A 21,062-nucleotide genomic window follows, 5' to 3' on the forward strand; every position below is an offset into this window, starting at 1 on the left:
TTAATGAGGTTCACAAGCTAAATATGAGTCAGCAGTGCAACACTGTTGCAAAAAAGCAAACATAATTCTGGGATGTATTAGCAGGAGAGTTGTAAACAAGACACGAGAAGTAATTCTTCCGCTGTATTCCGGGCTGATTAGGCTTCACTTGGAGTTCTGTGTCCAGTTCTGGGCTCCATATTTCAGGAAAGATGTGGACAAATTGGAGAGAGCCCAGAGGAGGGCAACAACAATTATAAAAGGTCTAGAAAACGTGACCTATGAGTAAAGATTAAAAAATTGGGTTTGTTTAGTCTGGAGAAGAGAAGACAGAGTGGACCTGAAAAAGTTTTCAAGTACATAAAAGGTTGTTACAAAGGGGAGGGAGAAAAGTTGTATAGGACAGGAAGCAATGGGCTTAAATTGCAGCAAGGGTGGTTTAGGTTGGCCATTAGGAAAAACTTCTGTCAGGGTAGTTAAGCACTGGAATAAATTGTGTATGGAGGTTGTAGAATCTTCGTCATGGGGAGATTTTTCAGAGCAAGTTAGACAAACCCTTGTCAGGCATGGTCTAGATAATACTTAGAATAGTTAGCCCTGCCTTGAGTGCAGGGACTGAGACAAGATGACCTCTCGAGGTCCCTTTCAGTCCTACACTTCTATGAGTCTATCATTTCTTAATTTTAAAAATATTTTTTTTCCAACTCCCACAGCACCTATTTGTCATGGAGGATTTGCCATAGGTGAAGTTTCAATTTTGTGGAACCCATCTCTGTAAATCCTCCTCATGTAGAGCATCCATGGAGTTTAGTAGGACTCTGCACAGAGAATATGCCAAATTGTGCCTTGGGAGTTCAGCTAATCTGGAGTTTCCATACACAACCCCCCCCCCCCCCCCCCCCGCCCCAATCTTCAGAATTCTCATTTAAAGTGGAACAGTTACATTTTACGCTCCTCAGATAACTCAGAAATAAGAAAAGGGTTTTCTTCAAACTTTCCCCCCAAATCCACCTGGTGGCTGAGACCAGCCATGGAAAACTTCAGATGAAAGGGGACATTTGTCATAAAGTGATGACCAGTTGCAATCTGTGGCCCTGATTCTGCAAAGACTTACAAGACAGTTTAACTTTATGCACTGCTAGTTGTCTTAGTGATTGGTGGATAGAGTACTGGACTGGGCTTCCATTCCTGGCTCTACCACGAGCCTGCTGGGAGACATTGGGTAAGTCATGCCCGTTGTATGTTCCTCAGTTTCTCCATCTGTAAAATGGGGATGTAAAGAGCTTTGAGATCTACTGATGAAAAGCACTAGATATTATTATTACTCACAGTCCTTGCAGGATCGGGATGATAGTACAATTTGTCCTGTTACCTTGACTATAGATCCAGTGAATCTTATAAAGCAGTACATGCAATGTGAATGAGTTAACTTTGCAATAAGGAACATTTTATTTTTAATCTCCTGATTTTTGTGCATTTAATTTTGCAATCTTAATGTTGCAGTAATGCAGGATTTGCCATTATTTATATGTATATAATGCACACAGAGACAGTAAAACAAAACCCACATTTATGTTTAAGGTCCCCTCTGCACATCTGTACATTTCTAGTTTCTGCACCTACAAAACATGACCTTTTATGCTATGATATGCTTTACTTTGCCAATGCATCCTCGAGCACTTGGGGTGAGAGTGCTTGGATTTCTATGACTGTAAAAAGTGTATAAAATTGCATTCCTCTTCATTACCCGGTCTGATCCCTTTGGGTGTGGATATCCTGAGGTGTGTGGGAGATGTATCTAGCCTTACCCCAGCTAACTGTACCGGTACACTGATTTGCTTTCATCAGTAAAGATAAGTAAATGTTTCCCATTTCTCAGGCTGAGTACTCTTAGGTACTCTTCAGCGAGAGTAGCCAAACACAGTTTTCTTCTTCTTCTTTGCTGTCTTCGAGATTTTGCTGTGTAAAAAAGAAAAAGCAAGCTCTTATATTTGCTTTTATTTTTTCCTGTGGCCAATAATGCATAGTGGATTTAACATACTTTTAAAAAAAAGTGGAGGTTGCAAAATAAGGCCCGTATCCTGCAAAGACTTAAGCAGATGCTTAACTTTAAGCATGTGAGTATTTCCCTTTAAGTCAGTGGGACTCCTCGCGTGTTTAAAAGTTAAGGATTAACCTCCAAGGTGAATTCAACTAAATTGAATTAATGTTACTTTAATTCTGAATGAGAGCATCCACACGAGGAAGATCAATGGACATTAGGCATCTCGATACCTCCGAGGATCTGGGCCTTACCCTCTGTGTGCCTGCATTCCCCATGTATACAACAGGGAGTGATTCTGATCATGCAATTAGGGGCATAGTGAGCAGATCGAGGGACATGATCGTTCCCCTCTATTCGACATTGGTGAGGCCTCATCTGGAGTACTGTGTCCAGTTTTGGGCCCCACACTTCAAGAAGGATGTGGATAAATTGGAGAGAGTCCAGCGAAGGGCAACAAAAATGATTAGGGGGCTGGAACACATGAGTTATGAGGAGAGGCTGAGGGAGCTGGGATTGTTTAGCCTGCAGAAGAGAAGAATGAGGGGGGATTTGATAGCTGCTTTCAACTACCTGAAAGGGGGTTCCAAAGAGGATGGCTCTAGACTGTTCTCAATGGTATCAGATGACAGAACGAGGAGTAATGGTCTCAAGCTGCAGTGGGGGAGGTTTAGATTGGATATTAGGAAAAACTTTTTCACTAAGAGGGTGGTGAAACACTGGAATGCGTTACCTAGGGAGGTGGTAGAATCTCCTTCCTTAGAGGTTTTTAAGGTCAGGCTTGACAAAGCCCTGGCTGGGATGATTTAACTGGGAATTGGTCCTGCTTTGAGCAGGGGGTTGGACTAGATGACCTTCTGGGGTCCCTTCCAACCCTTATATTCTATGATTCTATGCCTGTCTCTTGTGGGCGTGGGGAGCATAAATACACTAAAGGTTACAGTTATTCAGTTACTACAGTAAAGGGGGCTATATAAGCAGTTCAGGTACATTGAAAAACAGTTTGTCTCCTGCAAGCTTTATTGAGTGTGTGCAGAGTTTAAAATCAGGGCTCAATGGTAACCTTGCTGCATATGCCAAGGAACAGACTCTGTAGCTGCGCTGCCCCCGGAACAGAGCAGGAACCGGATTGTGACTCTGAGAGTTTCAATGGGGTCTCTGATTCGTCTCCTCTCCAGGGTGTACATGGTCTTGCTCAGCCCTATCCCTGGGGCAGATTGCTTCCCAATTGCTGCCAGCCACTGCCCTGCCCTGCCTACCTGTGCAGGAGGCAGAGTCCTGGCTCTGCTTGGGCTGTTCTCACCTACCCCCGCATGGCTACTGACAATATGCACAAGGGACTCAGGGGGCACTTGGCACCGCTTGCTCCATATTGTGGGTGAGTAGTCAGGGATTCTACTGCAAGTGTGGGCCTCATTACAAGGGGTGAGATCGGATCCTTGTCTTGCTTGTGCAGTTTGTGCCAGGGCTCTGGTGAACAGTGTGCATTGCCCTGACTCCCTGTCTTGCCACGCACTGATCCTTTCATGTATAAAATTAACCACAAGGAGGGCAAATGCTCAAAGGAGAGAGTGTCACCTTAGCCTCCCGCAAGTGTTTTTGCCAGTGAATCCTAATTCTTTAACATGTATAGAATGTGAACACAATAGCCAAAGCAAATGGTTTTAATCTGGGTGGGAAAAACAAGCCTTCTCAGTATTTGTCCAGTTCTAGCTGAGACATTTTCCTTCCGCAGATTACGAGAATTTGGCCAGCACTCCACTCTTTACTTAGGGTCCATCTGCAGAGCAGTGCGGAGGTGGCATTCTCAACTCAGGTAGATGTACGCCCGTTGGCTCTGCTCAGTCTAAGAGCATGGGCAGCACCTCCGGCTAGCCACCCAAGGCTGTACCCGGGGCTTGGCCAGGATTGTACTCTGGCCACTAGTCTGTGCCACTATAGCCACACAGGTGTTTTTGGGCACCAGTTTGAGCAGCGCTAACATTTGTGTCTACCTGAGCTGGGATTTACGCCTCCTATCTGCTGTGCAGACATACTCTTAGCATGTCTGGAAGAGCCTCCTTCTCTTATTCTAAGTCAGAACCATACTGTTGCCACACCCCTAAACTATAACTGCTTTTCACTCCTGCAAGTGCCATTTTCTCGCCTGTTAGAAGCTGGATGAGGCTTTTACCTTTACCTTACCGGCGACAATAGTGAAAGTGTTCTGAAGGTACTACCCATGCAGTAAAGAACACAGGATCTTCCATGAAGCGAATAACTTCATTGCTACGATACTGGCCTGTGTTCTTTCAGTTCTTGACATCCCCAGTCTGTGGAGATTGCTATTGTTTTGATCAAAGCGGTCCCATTCGTTCTGATCCTCAGGTATCCCTCTCGCGTGTTTCTCCCTGAAGATATGGGCAGTCTGAATCATTGCAGTAAGCAAAAATGATCGACATTTCTCAGCGGATCCAAGGCATTAAGTTCACGACTGATTAAAGGAAGAGGTCTTTTTTGAAAACCTAATATCTCTTGGCAGATAAAAGATACATCTGGGACTGAGTCTGTTGATATCTAAAGTGGCGTAATCCTTCCTGTCCCACTTCTTATTGATGCCTGCTTGTGTCTAAACCAAAGAAGAATCTTGCACCTTCAGGACAGAGTGTAAATTGAATTATGCCACATTTACTTGTGTACTTGCAGTGCACGTGACAAGAGAGATTTTAACCTCCATTTATAGAGTGAGAAACAAATTAATGAAGATTCTCAAGTTCCTTATTTGGTCACTTAATTGGCTGTATGACAAAGAGCTCTGTGGTGTGTGTGTGTTAAACAACTTTTGGAGTCCTCTAATGATTTGTGCTTTGCTTGACTCCTGATGCTGTTCTGTGTGGCCTGTCAGGTTGGGTATCCTTGTTAAAGTGGCTGGAATAAATTGGCTAGCAGGGTGCATACAATGTAGTATATTAACTATAGCAACAGGGAGTACTTTTAGCAGCTTTTCAAGAGATCTAGATGTTTGCCCATAAGCATCAAAGCAGCCCAAACTTTCATTTAATATAATTAAAAGGACATCTGAAAGTAGTTTGATTCGCAGCAGGATTTTGTGGTTTGGTAACCTTTGTTAAAACTCTGTGAACTTAATATATTTCACAGCTTGAGCAACCTGCACTTGATTTGTGTCAGGAAGAGAGAAAATACCCTGCGTGTTTCTACTGTGCTGAGCCTATTGTTAGGAGAGAGCAGGATCAAAGAAACAGACTTTAGTTTATCTTTGGGGTCTAACCTTATCTGCATAAATATGGACAAGGAACATGAGTGCATACTTCTGTGAGCAGGGCAACGTCTACACGCAGGATAGAGGGGTAATCTCCAGCTCCTGTAGACCTGTTGTTTGTCATGAGAGCTAGCACGCTAAAAACAGCAGTGTAGTCACAGTAGTCAGGGGCGGCAGCAGGGGCTAGCCCCCCTGAGTACGTACCCGCAGGGTTTAGGCAGATTTGTACTAACCCGGGCTGCCACTGCCCATGCTACTGCTGCTATGCTCTTCATTTTAGTGCACTAGCTCAGGTGAGAGTTAACACGAGTCCACGGGAGCTGGGAATCTCAGACCTAGCTGATGGCGTTAGACATAGCCTAAATAACTCTAACTAAACTATACCATATGGAGAAAGGTCCACAAGTAATTATAGCAAAACTGAAATATTCTTAGAGCTTGCTGTGTGATTATCTGGGTTTTTGGTTGGAGTTGGCCCTTAAATCTGTTGACAGTGGGAAAAGTCTCAAGACAAACTGCCATAGATGCTACTGGGAGATGTTGCTTTTATTTGGACAGTTGGAAGAATGCACGTCTCCAATTCCCTGGGAGTCCCCTTGAAGGATACAGAAAATCTGTCAGAGAAACACATGTTGCATGTGAGCATTTTTCTCTCTCTCTGCAGCTTTGCTTACTTCCCCAAAGTGAGTAGCTACCTGCTGTTTGTATACTCTCAGTTCCCAAAGAGAAGAACAGCAAATATAGGTGATTCATAAAGGCAATCCTCAGAAAGCTATTCCACATGGAAGATCTTATTAGATGAAATGATCCTATGTTATTTTCTTCTTCCTAGTGAATTCCTTTCATTTCAGCCCCACAAATGCCTGCTGACCTTAGAACATTCCTTTGCATGTGAAAAGCAAAAAACACCGTCTCCAATTTATAGCCTCCTTCTCTTGCATTAGGTCTCCAACTTTTTAGTGATCTCCCATTAAAAGATTATCTGCAGTTCAAGGCCAAGCTTATGAAACTGAGGTGCCTAGAGCTAGGCCCTTAAATCCATATTAAGGGCCTCAGCAAGTGTCCTGATTGCATCTCAGCCCTCCCATTGAGTTTAATGTGAGCTTGGATCTCTCAGCACATCTGATAACAAGGCCACTTCTATTTCAATACCTAAATTATAGATTTTGGTGCCCAGACTAAATATGAGCATGTTAATTTTAGTCATTAAGGGCCCATTAGGCCCATAGGAAAATCACACTTTAATATCAGGATATGTTCTCCATTTGTTTTTCCCTCGAGAAAGAACACGCTTTCCCTAGACCCAAACTTCAGATCAACGTTGACGCCATCAATCACCAGTCACCTACTATAGCACTAAATGAAGACCAGTGCTTCATTCGTAGACGCACTTTTCAGATAGGTGTAGAGGGTGATGGGAGAAATTAGCTTCTACATTTTAAGCATTTTTTAGAAAAACAATTAATCACTCTTCAACCAAACTCAAGTGAAGTGCATATTATGCCATTTTACCGCATATTACAGTGCATTGACAGCCTTGGAGATCAGTCTGGCCTCCCTTTGTGACATTGTCTCTAGTGTAAAACTTTGACTAAAGAAAAGTTTTAATCTGGATTTAAAAGAGTAATTTACGAGGAAAGGAGTTGTGTGATAGTGAAGAGCCTTATTGGATAGATTTGAAGGCAGCTCCCCGCTGAGAAACAGAATTTAATAACATTGTTTAACTAGAATGACATTTTTCTTGTTTAACAATCGCTAAAAGAATAATATGCTTGTCTATTTTAGATCTACTGTCCCAGCATAGGCTGATGACTGCTTCAGTTTGACTTGTGATTCTTTTATACAGATTACAGTGTTCTCGTCATTTGATATTCCAAAGGGGCCAGACATTTGCTGTGCTGGTCTATTTCAGTGCATTAACCTTTCCAGTCCCATGTCTCCTTGTGCACCCAGATCCAAGCTTTCAGTTTGCCCCCCCTCCCCCCATCTATGAAGTCTCTTCAAGCAGCACAACATACATTTACAGTTAATGGGAGTACTCCTCCACTGATGGCACTCTTTATGCCCAGAGGCAATGATCACACAACTTCCAGCAGAAGTTTCTGGCAGTGTCATTGATCATAGAATCGTAGAATAACAGAGTTGGAAGGGACCTCTGGAGGCCAGCTAGTCCAACCCCCTGCCCAGAGCAGGACCAATTCCAACTAAATCATCCCAGCCAGGGCTTTGTCAAGCCTGACCTTAAAAACTTCTCAGGAAGGGGATTCCACCACCTCCCTAGGTAACACATTCCAGTGTTTCACCACCTTCCAAGTGAAAAAGTTTTTCCTAATATCCAACCTAAACCTCCCCCACTGCAACTTGAGACCATTACTCCTTGTCCTGTCATCTGCTATCACTGAGAATAGTCTAGATCCATCCTCTTTGGATCCACCTTTCAGGTAGTTAAAAGCAGCTATCAAATTCCTCCTCATTCTTCTCTTCCGCAGACTAAACAATCCCAGTTCCCTCAGCCTCTCCTCATAACTCATGTGTTCCAGTCCCCTAATCATTTTTGTTGCCCTTCGCTGGACTCTCTCCAATTTTTCCACATCCTTCTTGTAGTGTGGGACCCAAAACTGGACACAGTACTCCAGATGAGGCCTCACCAATGTCGAATATAGGGGAACAATCACGTCCCTCGATCTGCTGGCAGTGCCCCTACTTATACACCCCAAAATGCCATTGGCCTTCTTGGCAACAAGGGCACACTGTTGACTCAAACAAGGGCACACTGTTGATTCAACAGTTGTAGCTTTTGCTCATTTTGTTTGGGGGGCTTGCCAATACTGATGTGTTTTGTTTTAAGAAAAGATTTGTTTTTCCACTGAGTTTTTCAGAGCAATATAAATGATAATTGGAAATAACACATAATAGGAAATTCATAAGCAAGAGATGAAATTCAATAAAGACAAGTGCAAAGCAATTCCCTTAGGAAGAAAAAAGCAAATGCACAACTAACTACACAATGGGAAATAACTGGCTAGGCAGAAGTACTGCTGAAAAGGTTCTGGGGGTGACCGTGGATCACAAAATGAATATAAGTCAGCAATGTGATATAGCTACTAAAAAGGCTAATAGCATTCTGGGGTTTATTAATAGGAGTGTTATATATAAGACACAAGAGGTAATTGTTCCTCTCTACTCAGCACTGGTGAGGCCTCAGCTGAGTAACTGTGTCTGGTTCTGGGAACAACACTTGAGGAAACCTGTGCACTACTTGGAGAAAGTCCAGAGAAGAGCAACAAAAAATGGTTTAGATCAAAGGTTTAGAAAACATGACCTCTGAGGAAAGGGTATTTATCCTTAATCAGTGAACACTAGAAGAGCGTAAATGTTGTGGGTTTGACTCACAGAGCATTGTTCTTCTCTCTGAATTCCATGAAGCATACTCATTTGTTGAGGGGGTTTTCTTTGGAGAAGGAACTTTTTCCATTACCAGTATTTGCTAGATGTTGTGAAACTCAGGGGTGGTTTCTTCCAGCAATTTGCAACAGAACATCAAGCTGCAAATAAAAAATGGGTTAATATTTATGTGCATGTTCCTAATAATAATAATAATAATAATTAATAAATACGTTATGACCAGTGCGCTTCACAATAACACCGAGTGGCACCCAACAGATCAGGGCCCCGTGATAGGCCCTCAACAAACATGTGATGGAAGATCATTCCTGCCCTGAAGCGCTTATCGTTGAAACATACAAGGCAAACAAAAAGTGGAAGTGAAAACACACATGAGGTGACTTTCCCAAAGGCACAGCCAAGAATAAAACCCAGGCTTCCTGAATCGCAGGCCAGTGGGCTGTGCTGCCTCCAACAGAGCAGAGAAACTCACCTCGCTGCCGTCTCTGCTGACGGTGATCCCTGGAGGAAGAGAGAATGTTGTCTCCCAAATCTGCTGTGCTACTACCGTGCTCTAAATTCACGATTAATACACAAAGAAACAAGGGCAAGTGCTGTTGGAGCAGCCGACCGTAATTGAACAACGTTGTAAAGCTGATTAGTCACCACATTGCTATGGTGTACTTTCCTCTTTGAGCCAGCGGGCACAAGAAAGCCGAGAGATTCATTATCCTCCCTTGTCTTGCCATTTACTTAAAATAAATATTGCTGCAAGACAAACCGATCAGCTGTTTCCCGTTTAATTTGGTTTTCATCCGAAGCAGCCCTGCAGGCAGCTGATTCTGCTGCTGGTGGCCGGAGGAATCTGGACCTGGTTTTGAGCAGCTTAAAGAAAGCACCTGATCGTTTTACAGCACTGTCGTTTTGTCCGAGAGGGCTGTGTCTCTTCGAACAAGGACGGCAGTGTCTGCATGGACACCTTTTCTGGCTGATCAAGTCAGCAGTTGGATTGCATGCAACAGGAGGGCAGTGAAGGTTTAGTTGTGTGTTGTGCAGTACACTGTATGCCCCCTGTAGAGCCACAGGTATGATAACCAGGGTTGCACAAAGATTTCTAAAGCCATATACAGTGAGGTTGCCCTGATATTAATCATCATGCATCTGTGGTGGTGTAAAGTGGTGATGATGTACATAGGAGCAGTGGGCAAGGCTAGATTGTGGTGTGTAGTCACAGCCCTGAGTAGGCACTGCGGAGGCTCACGGGAAGCCCTGGGAAAGGTCCTCGCTCAGCAGGTACAATCGTTCCAGCAAGTGTAGAAGAATATGCATGCGGCACCACCAACCAGGATGGGGCGGCACACTCCCCTGACTGCAGCAGGAAAGCTCTGCCAGCTGGTGCAGGAGGGTAAGGCAAGAACACACCATGCCTCCTCCTCACCTACCCTGGGGTGGTGTGTGCCTTTGGGGTGCACTCCCTGTACTTCCCTGAGCCCCAGGAGTGCAACTGTCCCCTGCACAGAGGTGGGCTAGGAGTTCCTTGTGCCCATCGACACCCTGGCCCATGCCGAGCACAGAGGCCAGACACAATCTGGCTCTCTGGGGAGGGGAGCAGAGAAAGAGAGATTGCGTGTGTGTGTGCGAGTGTTCTTACACACAAAGTCCCTATGGCCAGACGTGTCCATGAGTGGACTTTGGTGAATCAGTCTTTGTTTGCAGTGAGTTGTCTGGAACTAGAGAATAAAATTTTCTGTAGCTGAACTTGGTTTTGTTGTTCAGGACACAGGGAGTTAAATTTACCCTGTAAAAGCTGGTAAGCTACATATATGAACATGGCACTGAGGGCCGAGTCTGTAGTCCTGGCTCAGTCCTTAATGTTAAGCAAGTGCTGTACTGACTGAGGGCCTCCGGCCTGAGCGGGGGCCTGATCTGCTGCCATTGAAGCCACTGAGCATATTTAGCTGAGTAATGACTGAGCCCAAACTGGGAAATGTTCTCTGGGTTTGTCCCTGGGGGAAGGTACTTGGACCTCTAGAATAACGTAACAAGAACCAAAACAAATTGTAATTAAACGATCTGTGGGGATCTTTCCATTGGCTTGTGTGGCGTTTGGAGATGGCCATTACACTGTGGGACTGGTGGAATCATCTTGCATTATAGGGGTGTCAGGACCTGTTGAAGCTATCCTAGGTTGTGTTTGCCTTGTTGCTCCCATTGTGTCCAGTACTATTGCTAGTTCCTGATTGGTTAATACTGTGATGTGAGTTGCATGATGTAATCCACGTTCAGCCAAGGAATGTAATTGCTAATAACATGAAAGAGTGTTAGAAAAGTCAAAGTTCTGTGTTTATATATTTTCTAACCAGCAACCAGTTCCAACGTCCACACTCATGCAAAACTCCCAGGAAGTTAGGACTGAAACACAATAGGAAGCTATCTGCATGATGTTTTCAGGTCGACCTTAAACATATGCTCTTCTGTAATAGAGGCCAGTTTGAAATGTCCTGTAGAATTGGAAGGGTCAAAAGAGGAATTCAGACCTCTTTCCCGTAGAGCCCCTCTGACACTCACCACTTTGGTTTGGACCAAGGTTTTCTCATTCACTGATGGGAAGATAGGAAGGATGCATCCCTTAGTAGTTGTGTTTGGTTTTTTCAGTTTTTTCAGCTGATGGCCTTCTCTCAAGAGGCTAAAGTACATGTTTAAAGAGCTGAGAATTGTAGGAAAGCCACCGGTTTTCTGAGGTCAAGGTTGAAATGTTGTGGTACTGTAAGACACACAATCTGCTCGCAGACTGTGCTGTAACAGGACCGGGGTGACTGGATTTTACAGCCATCAGTGTTTCCCAGTGTCCATTCCCAGTTAAAGTCAGGGATTCTGAGTGTAGAAAAGACATTTGTTTTCAAAATGCAGAGTTTAAAGCTTTGGTGGAGTGATAGCAAGACTTCTATGGCACCAATATATATGCAGACTGCTAGATTTAAAACTGAATGACTGTCACTTATCCAGAAACTCTCACTAGACATTTCTAAAAGGCGAGAAGATAAAAATAAACACACAAGCAAAATGCAATTTTACAGAACAAAGCAACTGTCACAAAGGAAATCAACAGGATATGTAAAAACAATCTTTTAGTAATGCATAATTACTGTAAAGCTCCTAACTAGTTGCCTGTTGACAGTAATGTATTTTAATATCAATTTGTAGTTTATGAAAAGGAAGAATTATATTTGGATGGACGGATGGATTGATTGATTGTAATCCCAGGACAAAGCCAGGGAACAATGTGTTTGCCCTGTTTGGGAAAGATTTCTCCTCTGTCATTTGTTGTTGTTGTTGTTAAGATATGTATTCTGGCAGTGACTACGAGTTACAGACCGGGACTCCCATTGTGTTAGGTGCTGTATAAATTCAGAACAAACAGATGGTTCCTGCTCCAAGCAGTTTACAATCTAAGCATACAACAAGAGACAAGAGGTGGATTCATTGAGGGGAGCACAAAGAAATGGGACAATTTTCTTGGTCTCTGCATTAGTCACTGTCAGGAATGACTGCAAGGTCACTGATATTTTCAAAGGCACCTGGGCTACAGAGATTTTCAGTGGCAGCTTTGCACCTGTCTGTCCTGGGCACTTTCCAAAATCCCAACCACACGTCTATGAACTTGACCCGACACTACTGAAGTTAATGGGTTCTGCATTAACTTCTATGGGAGCAGGATCAGGATCATAGAATCATAGAATATCAGGGTTGGAAGGGACCTCTGGAGGTCATCTAGTCCAAGCCCCTGCTCAAAGCAGGACCAATCCCCAATTAAATCATCCCAGACAGGCCTTTGTCAAGCCTGACCTTACAAACCTCAAAGGAAGGAGATTCAACCACCTCCCTAGGTAACGCATTCCAGTGCTTCACCACCCTCCTGGTGAAAAAGTTTTTCCTAATATCCAACTTAAACCTCCCCCACTGCAACTTGAGACCATTGCTCCTTGTTCTGTCATCTGCTACCACTGAGAACAGTCTCGAGCCATCCTCTTTGGAACCCCCTTTCAGGTAGTTGAAAGCAACTATCAAATCCCCCCTCATTCTTCTCTTCCGCAGACTAAACAATCCCAGTTCCCTCAGCCTCTCCTCATAAGTCATGTGTTCCAGACCCCTAATCATTTGTGTTGCCTTCCGCTGGACGTTTTCCAATTTTTCCACATCCTTCTTGTAGTGTGGGGCCCAAAACTGGACACAGTACTCCAGATGAGGCCTCATCAATGTCGAATAGAGGAGGAACGATCACATCCCTCGATCTGCTGGCAATGCCCCTACTTATACATCCCAAAATGCCATTGGCCTTCTTGGCAACAAGGGCACACTGTTGACTCATATCCAGCTTCTCGTCCACTGTAACCCCTAGGTCCTTTTCTGCAGAACTGCTGCCTAGCCATTCAGTCCCTAGTCTGTAGCGGTGCGTGGGATTCTTCCGTCCTAAGTGCAGGACTCTGCACTTGTCCTTGTTGAACCTCATCAGATTTCTTTTGGCCCAATCCTCTAATTTGTCTAGGTCCCTATGTATCCTATCCCTCCAGCATATCTTCCACTCCTCCCAGTTCAGTGTCATGTGCAAAAACTTGCTGAGGCTGCAGTCTACGCCATCCTCCAGATCATTAATGATGATATTGAACAAAACCGGCCCCAGGACTGACCCTTGGGGCACTCCGCTTGATACCGGCTGCCAACTAGACATGTAGCCATGGATCACTACCCGTTGAGCCCGACGATCTAGCCAGCTTTCTATCCACCTTATAGTCCATTCATCCAGCCCATACTTCTTTAACTTGCTGGCAAGAATACTGTGGGAGACAGTATCAAAAGCTTTGCTAAAGTCAAGGAATAACATGTCCACTGCTTTCACCTCATCCACAGAGCCAGTTATCTCGTCATAGAAGGCAATTAGATTAGTCAGGCGTGACTTGCCCTTGGTGAATCCACGCTGACTTTTCCTGATCACTTTCCTCTGCTCTAAGTGCTTCAGAATGGATTCCGTGAGGACCTGCTCCATGATTTTTCCAAGGACTGAGGTGAGGCTGACTGGCCTGTAGTTCCCAGTATCCTCCTTCTTCCCTTTTTTAAAGATGGGCACTACATTAGCCTTTTTCCAGTCATCTGGGACTTCCCTCAATCGCCATGGGTTTTCAAAGATAATGGCCAATGGCTCTGCAATCACATCCGCCAACTCCTTTAGCGCTCTCGGATCCAGCGCATCCGGCCCCATGGACTTGTGCTCGCCCAGCTTTTCTAAATAAGTCCCGAAACACTTCTTTCTCCACAGAGGGCTGGACACCTCCTCCCATGCTGTGCTGCCCAGTGCAGTAGTCTGGGAGCTGACCTTGTTTGTGAAGACAGAGGCAAAAAAAGCATTGAGTACATTAGCTTTTTCCACATCCTCTGTCACTAGGTTGCCTCCCTCATTCAGTAAGGGGCCCACACTTTCCTTGACTTTCTTCTTGTTGCTAACATACCTGAAGAAACCCTTCTTGTTACTCTTAACATCTCTTGCTAGCTGCAACTCCAGGTGTGATTTGGCCTTCCTGATTTCACTCCTGCATGCCCGAGTAATATTTTTATTCTCCTTTCTGGTCATTTGTCCAATCTTCCACTTCTTGTAAGCTTCTTTTTTGTGTTTAAGATCAGCAAGGATTTCGCTGTTAAGCCAAGCTGGCCGCCTGCCATATTTACTATTCTTTCTACATTTAGGATCTATATTTGTTGCACTTGGCCTCACATATAAAGATACCCCTGGCCCTACACCCTTGCTACCAGGCGGCTGCGGGTAATAGACATCTTCTGTAGTAGAACTGCAGTAGGAATGTCTGCTTTCTTGGTATCTTGGGGCCCCATCTACCCTGATGTTTCTCTCTGTTTATCTGTCTGTCCATGTCCTGGGGCTACAGGCTAGCTAAACACTGCTTGCTCATTTGCACAAAAGATGTTTCCTGCTGTCATAGGTCTCCCCTCTCTTTGTTTACACTCCTGGTATATTAGTTATCTTACATACATCCCCGCAACCTCAGGGTACGCAGTGTAGTGTTGTGGGCATGCAAAGATTGTGGGGGAGGCTGTTCGTAGCTGTGGGAAGAACTGGATGAGACACCCAGGTCCCCAAATTCCATTTTGCATGAGGCCTCACAAAAGCTATTTGGCCAATCCTGCTAATTTGTATACAGTTCTTATCAGATGAGCTGTATTGGTTAGTGCTTAAAAGAGGATGGGGGCAGGGAAATTTAAATGGAAAATGTCTAACTCACAGAATAATAGTATGAACCAGTGGGAGTTTCGATTTGTTTATTCATTTAAAGGAGCCTACGGAAGTTAGGAACCCACAATCTTTTAATGGATGTTGGGCACAACGCCCTCTTAGGCACCTTTGAAAATCCCAACCTTTATCAGTATCATCAGTGTCTCTTGGGGTACTCAGCCCCTCCCCCCCCCGCGCCCAAACACACCCACCTTGCGCCCATTCTTCATGTTTCAGTCCCTGTGTTGCAGCTCTCAGCCTTCTGGCTGAGGAGGGCTAGGAGTTGAATGTCTGGGTCCGGAGTTTGGCAGCGCTAACCCCCCCACCCCCACGGATGTGATGATTAGTTGTAAGGCACTCGCTGTGTTTGGAGGAGCATTCTGTTTCTGCAGGTTTCCCTGCCCCTCAGGTATGTCTACACTGCCGCTGGGAGTGTGCCAGGTAACTGAACTTGTCCAAGCTCTGCTTAAGCTGGATCACTAAAAATAACTGTGTGGATGTTGCAGCATGGACAGAAATCCCGGCTACCCACTTGAGTACCGTCCTGCCTGACTCACTGGGTACTGCTCAGGTGGCTACCTGGGGCTGCCACTCCTGCCACAGCATCCACACTGCCATTTTTAGCACACTAGCTTGAGCAGAGCTAAAGCGAGCCTGTCTGCTTAGGGTTGGGAGACACCACTCAGCTGTTGTGTAGACATACCCTGACTGACCAGGGGCAAGACAGATGGGGGCAGGAGTCAAATCTGTATAATCCGTGCACGGGCCAGAGCTCTGCTGTTAAGCTAAGAGCCCAGCTGTTGGATCAGTTCTTTGACTAGCCCTGTCAATTGTCCTGTTTGTCCGTATTTGTTCCATTATCCTCTTCCTGCAATCTCTATCTCAGGAGAAGCTGTTCCTTTAACAGCTGTTTGGTTTCATTTCAACACCTACCTCTGTCCACGTTCCAAACCCAAGCATTTCATTAACACTTAATCTCCCTGGCCTTGCCTGCAATGCTACACCATAATGAAGTGCTTTGCTCAAAAATGAAGTGCTGGGAAGGTTAGGTTAATGCACTAGACTGGGTCAGGGAATGCTTCTTTGGGGAAAACAATGGGCCATATTCAACCCTGGTGTAACTCCTGCACAGGTAGTTTTACTGGGTATGTTCAAATCTGATTCAAAGCCCATTGAGGTCTATGGGAATCTCTCTGTTGATTTTAATAAGTTTTGAATCAGATCCCAATTCATCGGTGACATACATGTGCTGGCTTCAGTGTAGCAAACCGATTTGACTGCTGACTCCGCAAGAGAGTTTGTATAATGTCTGGTTCATGTTCTGTCTTTCACAGATGTGCACGCACACAAAAATTCAAATACACGTGAGAAAAAAAATAGTTCTTTAAGAGCAGAATCTTTGTAGCAGATGTTGCACTACTACTAATGCAAGTGTTTCAGCATGTTTCAAGTTTAGTCAAGCAGGCATTACCGTCTCACCCAGACCCAGGAGCTAGAGCTGTAGTTAAGACTAATTCTTTCTACCATTCAAATATTTTAAAAAATAAAATCCAACATGTTGTTTTAGCAAAGATTTAAAGGGCCCATTAGTAGCAAGCTAGATGAAAGTAATGCAAATTGTGTTCTGCATAATAATGTTGAGGGTGGATGTGGGGAATCATCATTTTCTGACTGGAGTGCCTGATTACTTTCCTTGAATATGGGATCTTTGCAAGAAAAACACAGCCATGTTGCATAGACATGCAAAGCAAAATAGGCATGGCTTTGATCACTCAAAAATAACAACACTTCTCTTTGCTCTTTCGGGAGACAAAGCTACCAATGTAAGCTACGAAAATGTATGAAACATTATTCAGACTGGACTTTAAGATTTAAAAATATTGAAAACATACCTATCCCTGTGTAGTTTGAGTCTTTTTGACTGATAAATTTGTCATTTTACTTTAGATGCAGTTGCCAAACTTTCAAAGTTTTATTATTATTATTATTTTATTTTATTGTATTATTATTTTATTTTATTTTATTTTAAAAATTAGTTTAAAAGTCTAGAATCTAAATTTCCTGTTTGTGAACTCCATACTGCTGTTGTTGGTAGTCCATCGCTGACGATGATGATTTATTGTCTCAGTTCTCATCGATGGCTACACATATGACTCTGAAGTCCAAACCCTGATGCACAGAATTGACCACACTGGGCATGGGAAGTCCGTATCTATGATGTTTGACGATGCAGCATTGTGGTGCCTTTCACATGAAGCCTGGAGATGATTATGTCAATCCCTCTCAAATCTGTTACATTCTGATCTTGTCAGAGACGGTCAGTAAGTCCTGTTCTGAATCATTTGCTCAAGTTCTTGGAGATTCATCCCAGCCCACTGGAGACTGCTCTTCAGGTTATCTTGGAAGCACTTATACGGACAACGCTTCTTTCTTTTCCTTGCCTCTGCTCCCCATACAAGATCTGTTTTGGGAGATGGTGGTCTTTCATTCTGATGACATGTCTGGTCCATGTAAGATGTGCTCTCAATAGCATTTCCTCAATGCTGGCTGTGTTTGCTCGCTCTCTCAAGGACCTTAACATTGGTCACTCTCTCCTGCTAGTGAATGCTCATTATTAAGCGGAGGGAGTACATGTGAAATTTTTCAGGCTGTTTAATGTGCTGTCTATAAAGAGTCCACGTCTCTGATCAATACAGGAAAGATGTTAGGACCACTGCACTGTAGGTCTTCAATTTGGTGGAGAGACGAATGTTGTGTTGGTTAAGGACTTTTGTTTGGAGTTGGCCAAGAGCCTGTCTGGCTTTACTAATTCTGGAGGCAATTTCCTTATCAAGGGAACCATTGCTCAAGATGGCGCTGCCCAAATATTTGAGCTGATCCACATTTTTCAGCTGTGTGCCTTGGATGTAAGATGGCTGGCACTGGGGCATTGGAATGAGGTGCTGGTTGGAATAAGACCTCTGTCTTCCCAAGACTGAGAGTGAGGGCAAAGAGCTGGAATGCTTCAGAAAACCTATTGAACATGACCTGAAGGTTGTCATGTCTTTGGACCATCAAGGTGCAGTCATCTGCAAAAATTGCCTGAAAGAAAAGTCTCCCCAGTGTCTTGGTCTTTGCATTGAGTCTTCAAAGATCCAAGAGGAAGCCATCGAATGGGGAGTGGATATTATATCCCCTGATCCAAGTCCCTTGTGACATGGCTGAGCACGAAGGCAAAGAATAAATTGAACAGCATTGGAGCAAAGTACACAGCCTTGCTTCACTCCATTCGAGATTTTGAACACGTCAGAAGAGTCACCATTGGAGAGCACTTGCACTGTCATGGGGTCATGGAACAAATGGATGATTTGTATGAACCTTCTTGGGCAGCCCAGTTTAGGTAGAATAGACCCTCTTTGTTGACTATATCAAAAGCTGTGGTCAAGTCGATGAAAACTGCATACAGGTCCATGTTCTTCTCAACAATGTTCTAAACATTTTTCCTGGACCTGCCTTACAAGAATCATGTCCATAGTACTACAACCTGATCTGAAACTACACTGTGCTTCTGGCAGATTCTTCTCAGATATGTTTGCAATGAGTCTGTTCAGCAGAGTACGAGCTAATATTTTCCCTGCTATACAGAGGAGAGCAAAGGCTCTGTAATTTGCGCAGTCAGCTTTGCTGCCTTTGTTTTCGAACAGTGATACAACAAGAGCATCTTTAAAGTATTCTGGCATTTCTTCCTCCTTCCAAATACTACTCAAGATGTCATGAAACACCTCAAGAAGGCCAATGGTATTTTGGGCTGTATAAGTAGGGGCATTGCCAGCAGATCGAGGGATGTGATCGTTCCCCTCTATTCGACATTGGTGGGGCCTCATCTGGAGTACTGTGTCCAGTTTTGGGCCCCACACTACAAGAAGGATGTGGAAAAATTGGAGAGAGTCCAGCGAAGGGCAACAAAAATGATTAGGGGACTGGAACACATGACTTATGAGGAGAGGCTGAGGGAACTGGGATTGTTTAGTCTGCGGAAGAGAAGAATGAGGGGGGATTTGATAGCTGCTTTCAGCTACCTGAAAGGGGATTCCAAAGAGGATGGATCTAGACTGTTCAAAGAGCGTGGATCTAGACTGTTCTCAGTGGTAGCAGATGACAGAACGAGGAGTAATGGTCTCAAGTTGCAGTGGGGGAGGCTTAGGTTGGATATTAGGAAAAACTTTTTCACTAGGAGGGTAGTGAAGCACTGGAATGCGTTACCTAGGGAGGTGGTGGAATCTCCTTCCTTAGAAGTTTTTAAGGTCATGCTTCACAAAGGCCTGTCTGGGATGATTTAGTTGGGGATTGGTCCTGCTTTGAGCAGGGGGTTGGACTAGATGACCTCCAGAGGTCCCTTCCAACCCTGATATTCTATGATTCTACTTTATACGGTTCTGCTGGAATACCATCCTTTCCAGTCGGTCTGCCAGAGTTCAATTGTTTGATGGCTTTCGTAACTTCTTCAACTGATGGAGGGAGGTTCAGATCCCCTTTGGTGGGTTTCTCAGGTAACTGATCAAGGGCACGCCAATCGACCTTGAATGGCCTATTGAGTGGACTATTAAGTGTTCACCCCATCTCTGTATAATTCGCTCCTTGTCTTTGATGAGGGCTGTGCCATCTGCCAACTTCAGGGGAGCTGTGATGGATTTAGATGATCCGTAGACTGCTTTGAGAGAGTCAGAGAACATCTTTGCATCGTTCGTATCTGTGTAATGCTGAATTTCTGCAACTTCTATCGGTACTGTAAAAGCTGGGTGCAGGATAATGGGGTTCTGTGAAAGGAAAATTCTGAAGTTTCAACCAGTCCTCTGCTGATGAAAGTGACCGGTGACACCAGAATGCACTATGTACCTGCAGTGGTTATTAATATAATTGCATTATCTCATTCAAAGTGTCATTAGGATGTATTGTCCTTCAAAACCCTCCTTAAAATTCTCCTTCGCCGTGAATACTACACAAAATGTGACAATAGTTAGGTAGCAGGTGTGTTGAGAGCACAGCCTATCATGCTAACCGGCAGTGTCTCATTGTTTCCTTGTACTCCCCCTTCTCTGTGTATCCGTCTGTTGTCTCTTGTCTTACGCTTATATTGTCAGCTCCTTGGGCAGGGACTCTCTTTTTGTTCTGTTTGTAAGGCGCCCAGCAGTTTGGGGTCCTGGGCCATGATATGATAAATAAATAATAATCATAAAAGCTGCTTGGTCCCCAGGCCTGGAACGTCCTGAGGTCTTTGCTTTTCCCTGGGCTTTACTGCAAGATAATCATGTGTGGAGCAATTCACCATAGCCTTGCATTGTCTATTTTTTTTGCACCAGTGCAAAATGGATGTGAAAGGCTATAATTTTGATCAGGTAGTATTTTATCCTACCCCTGCACAGGTGGGCATGACTGCAGAAGGGGCAGGGCAGTGGTGAATCCGGCCTCTAATCCATGCGCCACATCCTTCTGATCACGTCATTTTAGTACCAGGGCTCTAGATCACTTCCTAAAAAACAGACCGTGCTCTATCTCTTTGATAAGTCATGTTTTAAACCTGGGTGGGAAAAGACCCAGCAGCTACTCTGAGTGCTGAGCTCCTTGGGGCTGCAAATTGCCAAAGTCACACAGGGTTGTCCTTGCAGCACAGAATAGCAGTAGATGTGGGTTTGATGCCAGGGCTTTCAGCACATGGAAAAACATCAAAAAAGCCAACTTTATCTCAAAAGGCAAATTAGTTGCTGAGGCTGGTGCTAATTGGCAGTGGAGGTGTTTCATTATGAGGCAGGATTTTTTAGCAGCTAGTAACTAGTAACCGTGAAAACACTAACCAGCAGAAGAAAACATTAGCTGTTTTTTTTTCTCCCCACAAGCAGTAAATTTTGCTAACCAGTGCACTGCTGGTTCCCATTTAAAAACGTGCTAACTACACACACCTTGGGGCTAGCCATGGTTAGCAACTGAGCTGCTCTTTTTAGTCAAGTGAAATCTTCAGTCAGTAGGGTCTGAGGACTGTAATTTATAAACCACAAGAATTGCTTGGTTTAGTTTTCAGCCTAACATGCATCCAGATTAATCCTTGGGAAGTTCACGATGGGAGTGCTCTGTTTCACTTTGCA

At 44.3% G+C, this 21,062-nt stretch overlaps 1 protein-coding gene and 1 long non-coding RNA gene across 32 annotated transcripts in view; one reads left to right on the top strand and one right to left on the bottom strand.

The window, feature by feature from the left end:
* ADGRL3 (adhesion G protein-coupled receptor L3) overlaps nt 1–21,062 on the top strand; it is an 810,612-nt gene that overhangs the window by 635,908 nt on the left and 153,642 nt on the right. The window lies entirely within an intron of this gene.
* Nucleotides 1,450–9,259, bottom strand: LOC125635975 (uncharacterized). The gene is made up of 3 exons (XR_007356443.2): nt 9,157–9,259; nt 8,673–8,824; nt 1,450–1,938 (listed from the first exon to the last, which is right to left on the bottom strand). It is a non-coding gene; the product is annotated as an uncharacterized LOC125635975 (long non-coding RNA).

This window comes from Caretta caretta, chromosome 4, assembly GCF_965140235.1.
Source record: "Caretta caretta isolate rCarCar2 chromosome 4, rCarCar1.hap1, whole genome shotgun sequence".
In the NCBI taxonomy this organism is placed as follows: Eukaryota; Metazoa; Chordata; order Testudines; family Cheloniidae; genus Caretta; species Caretta caretta.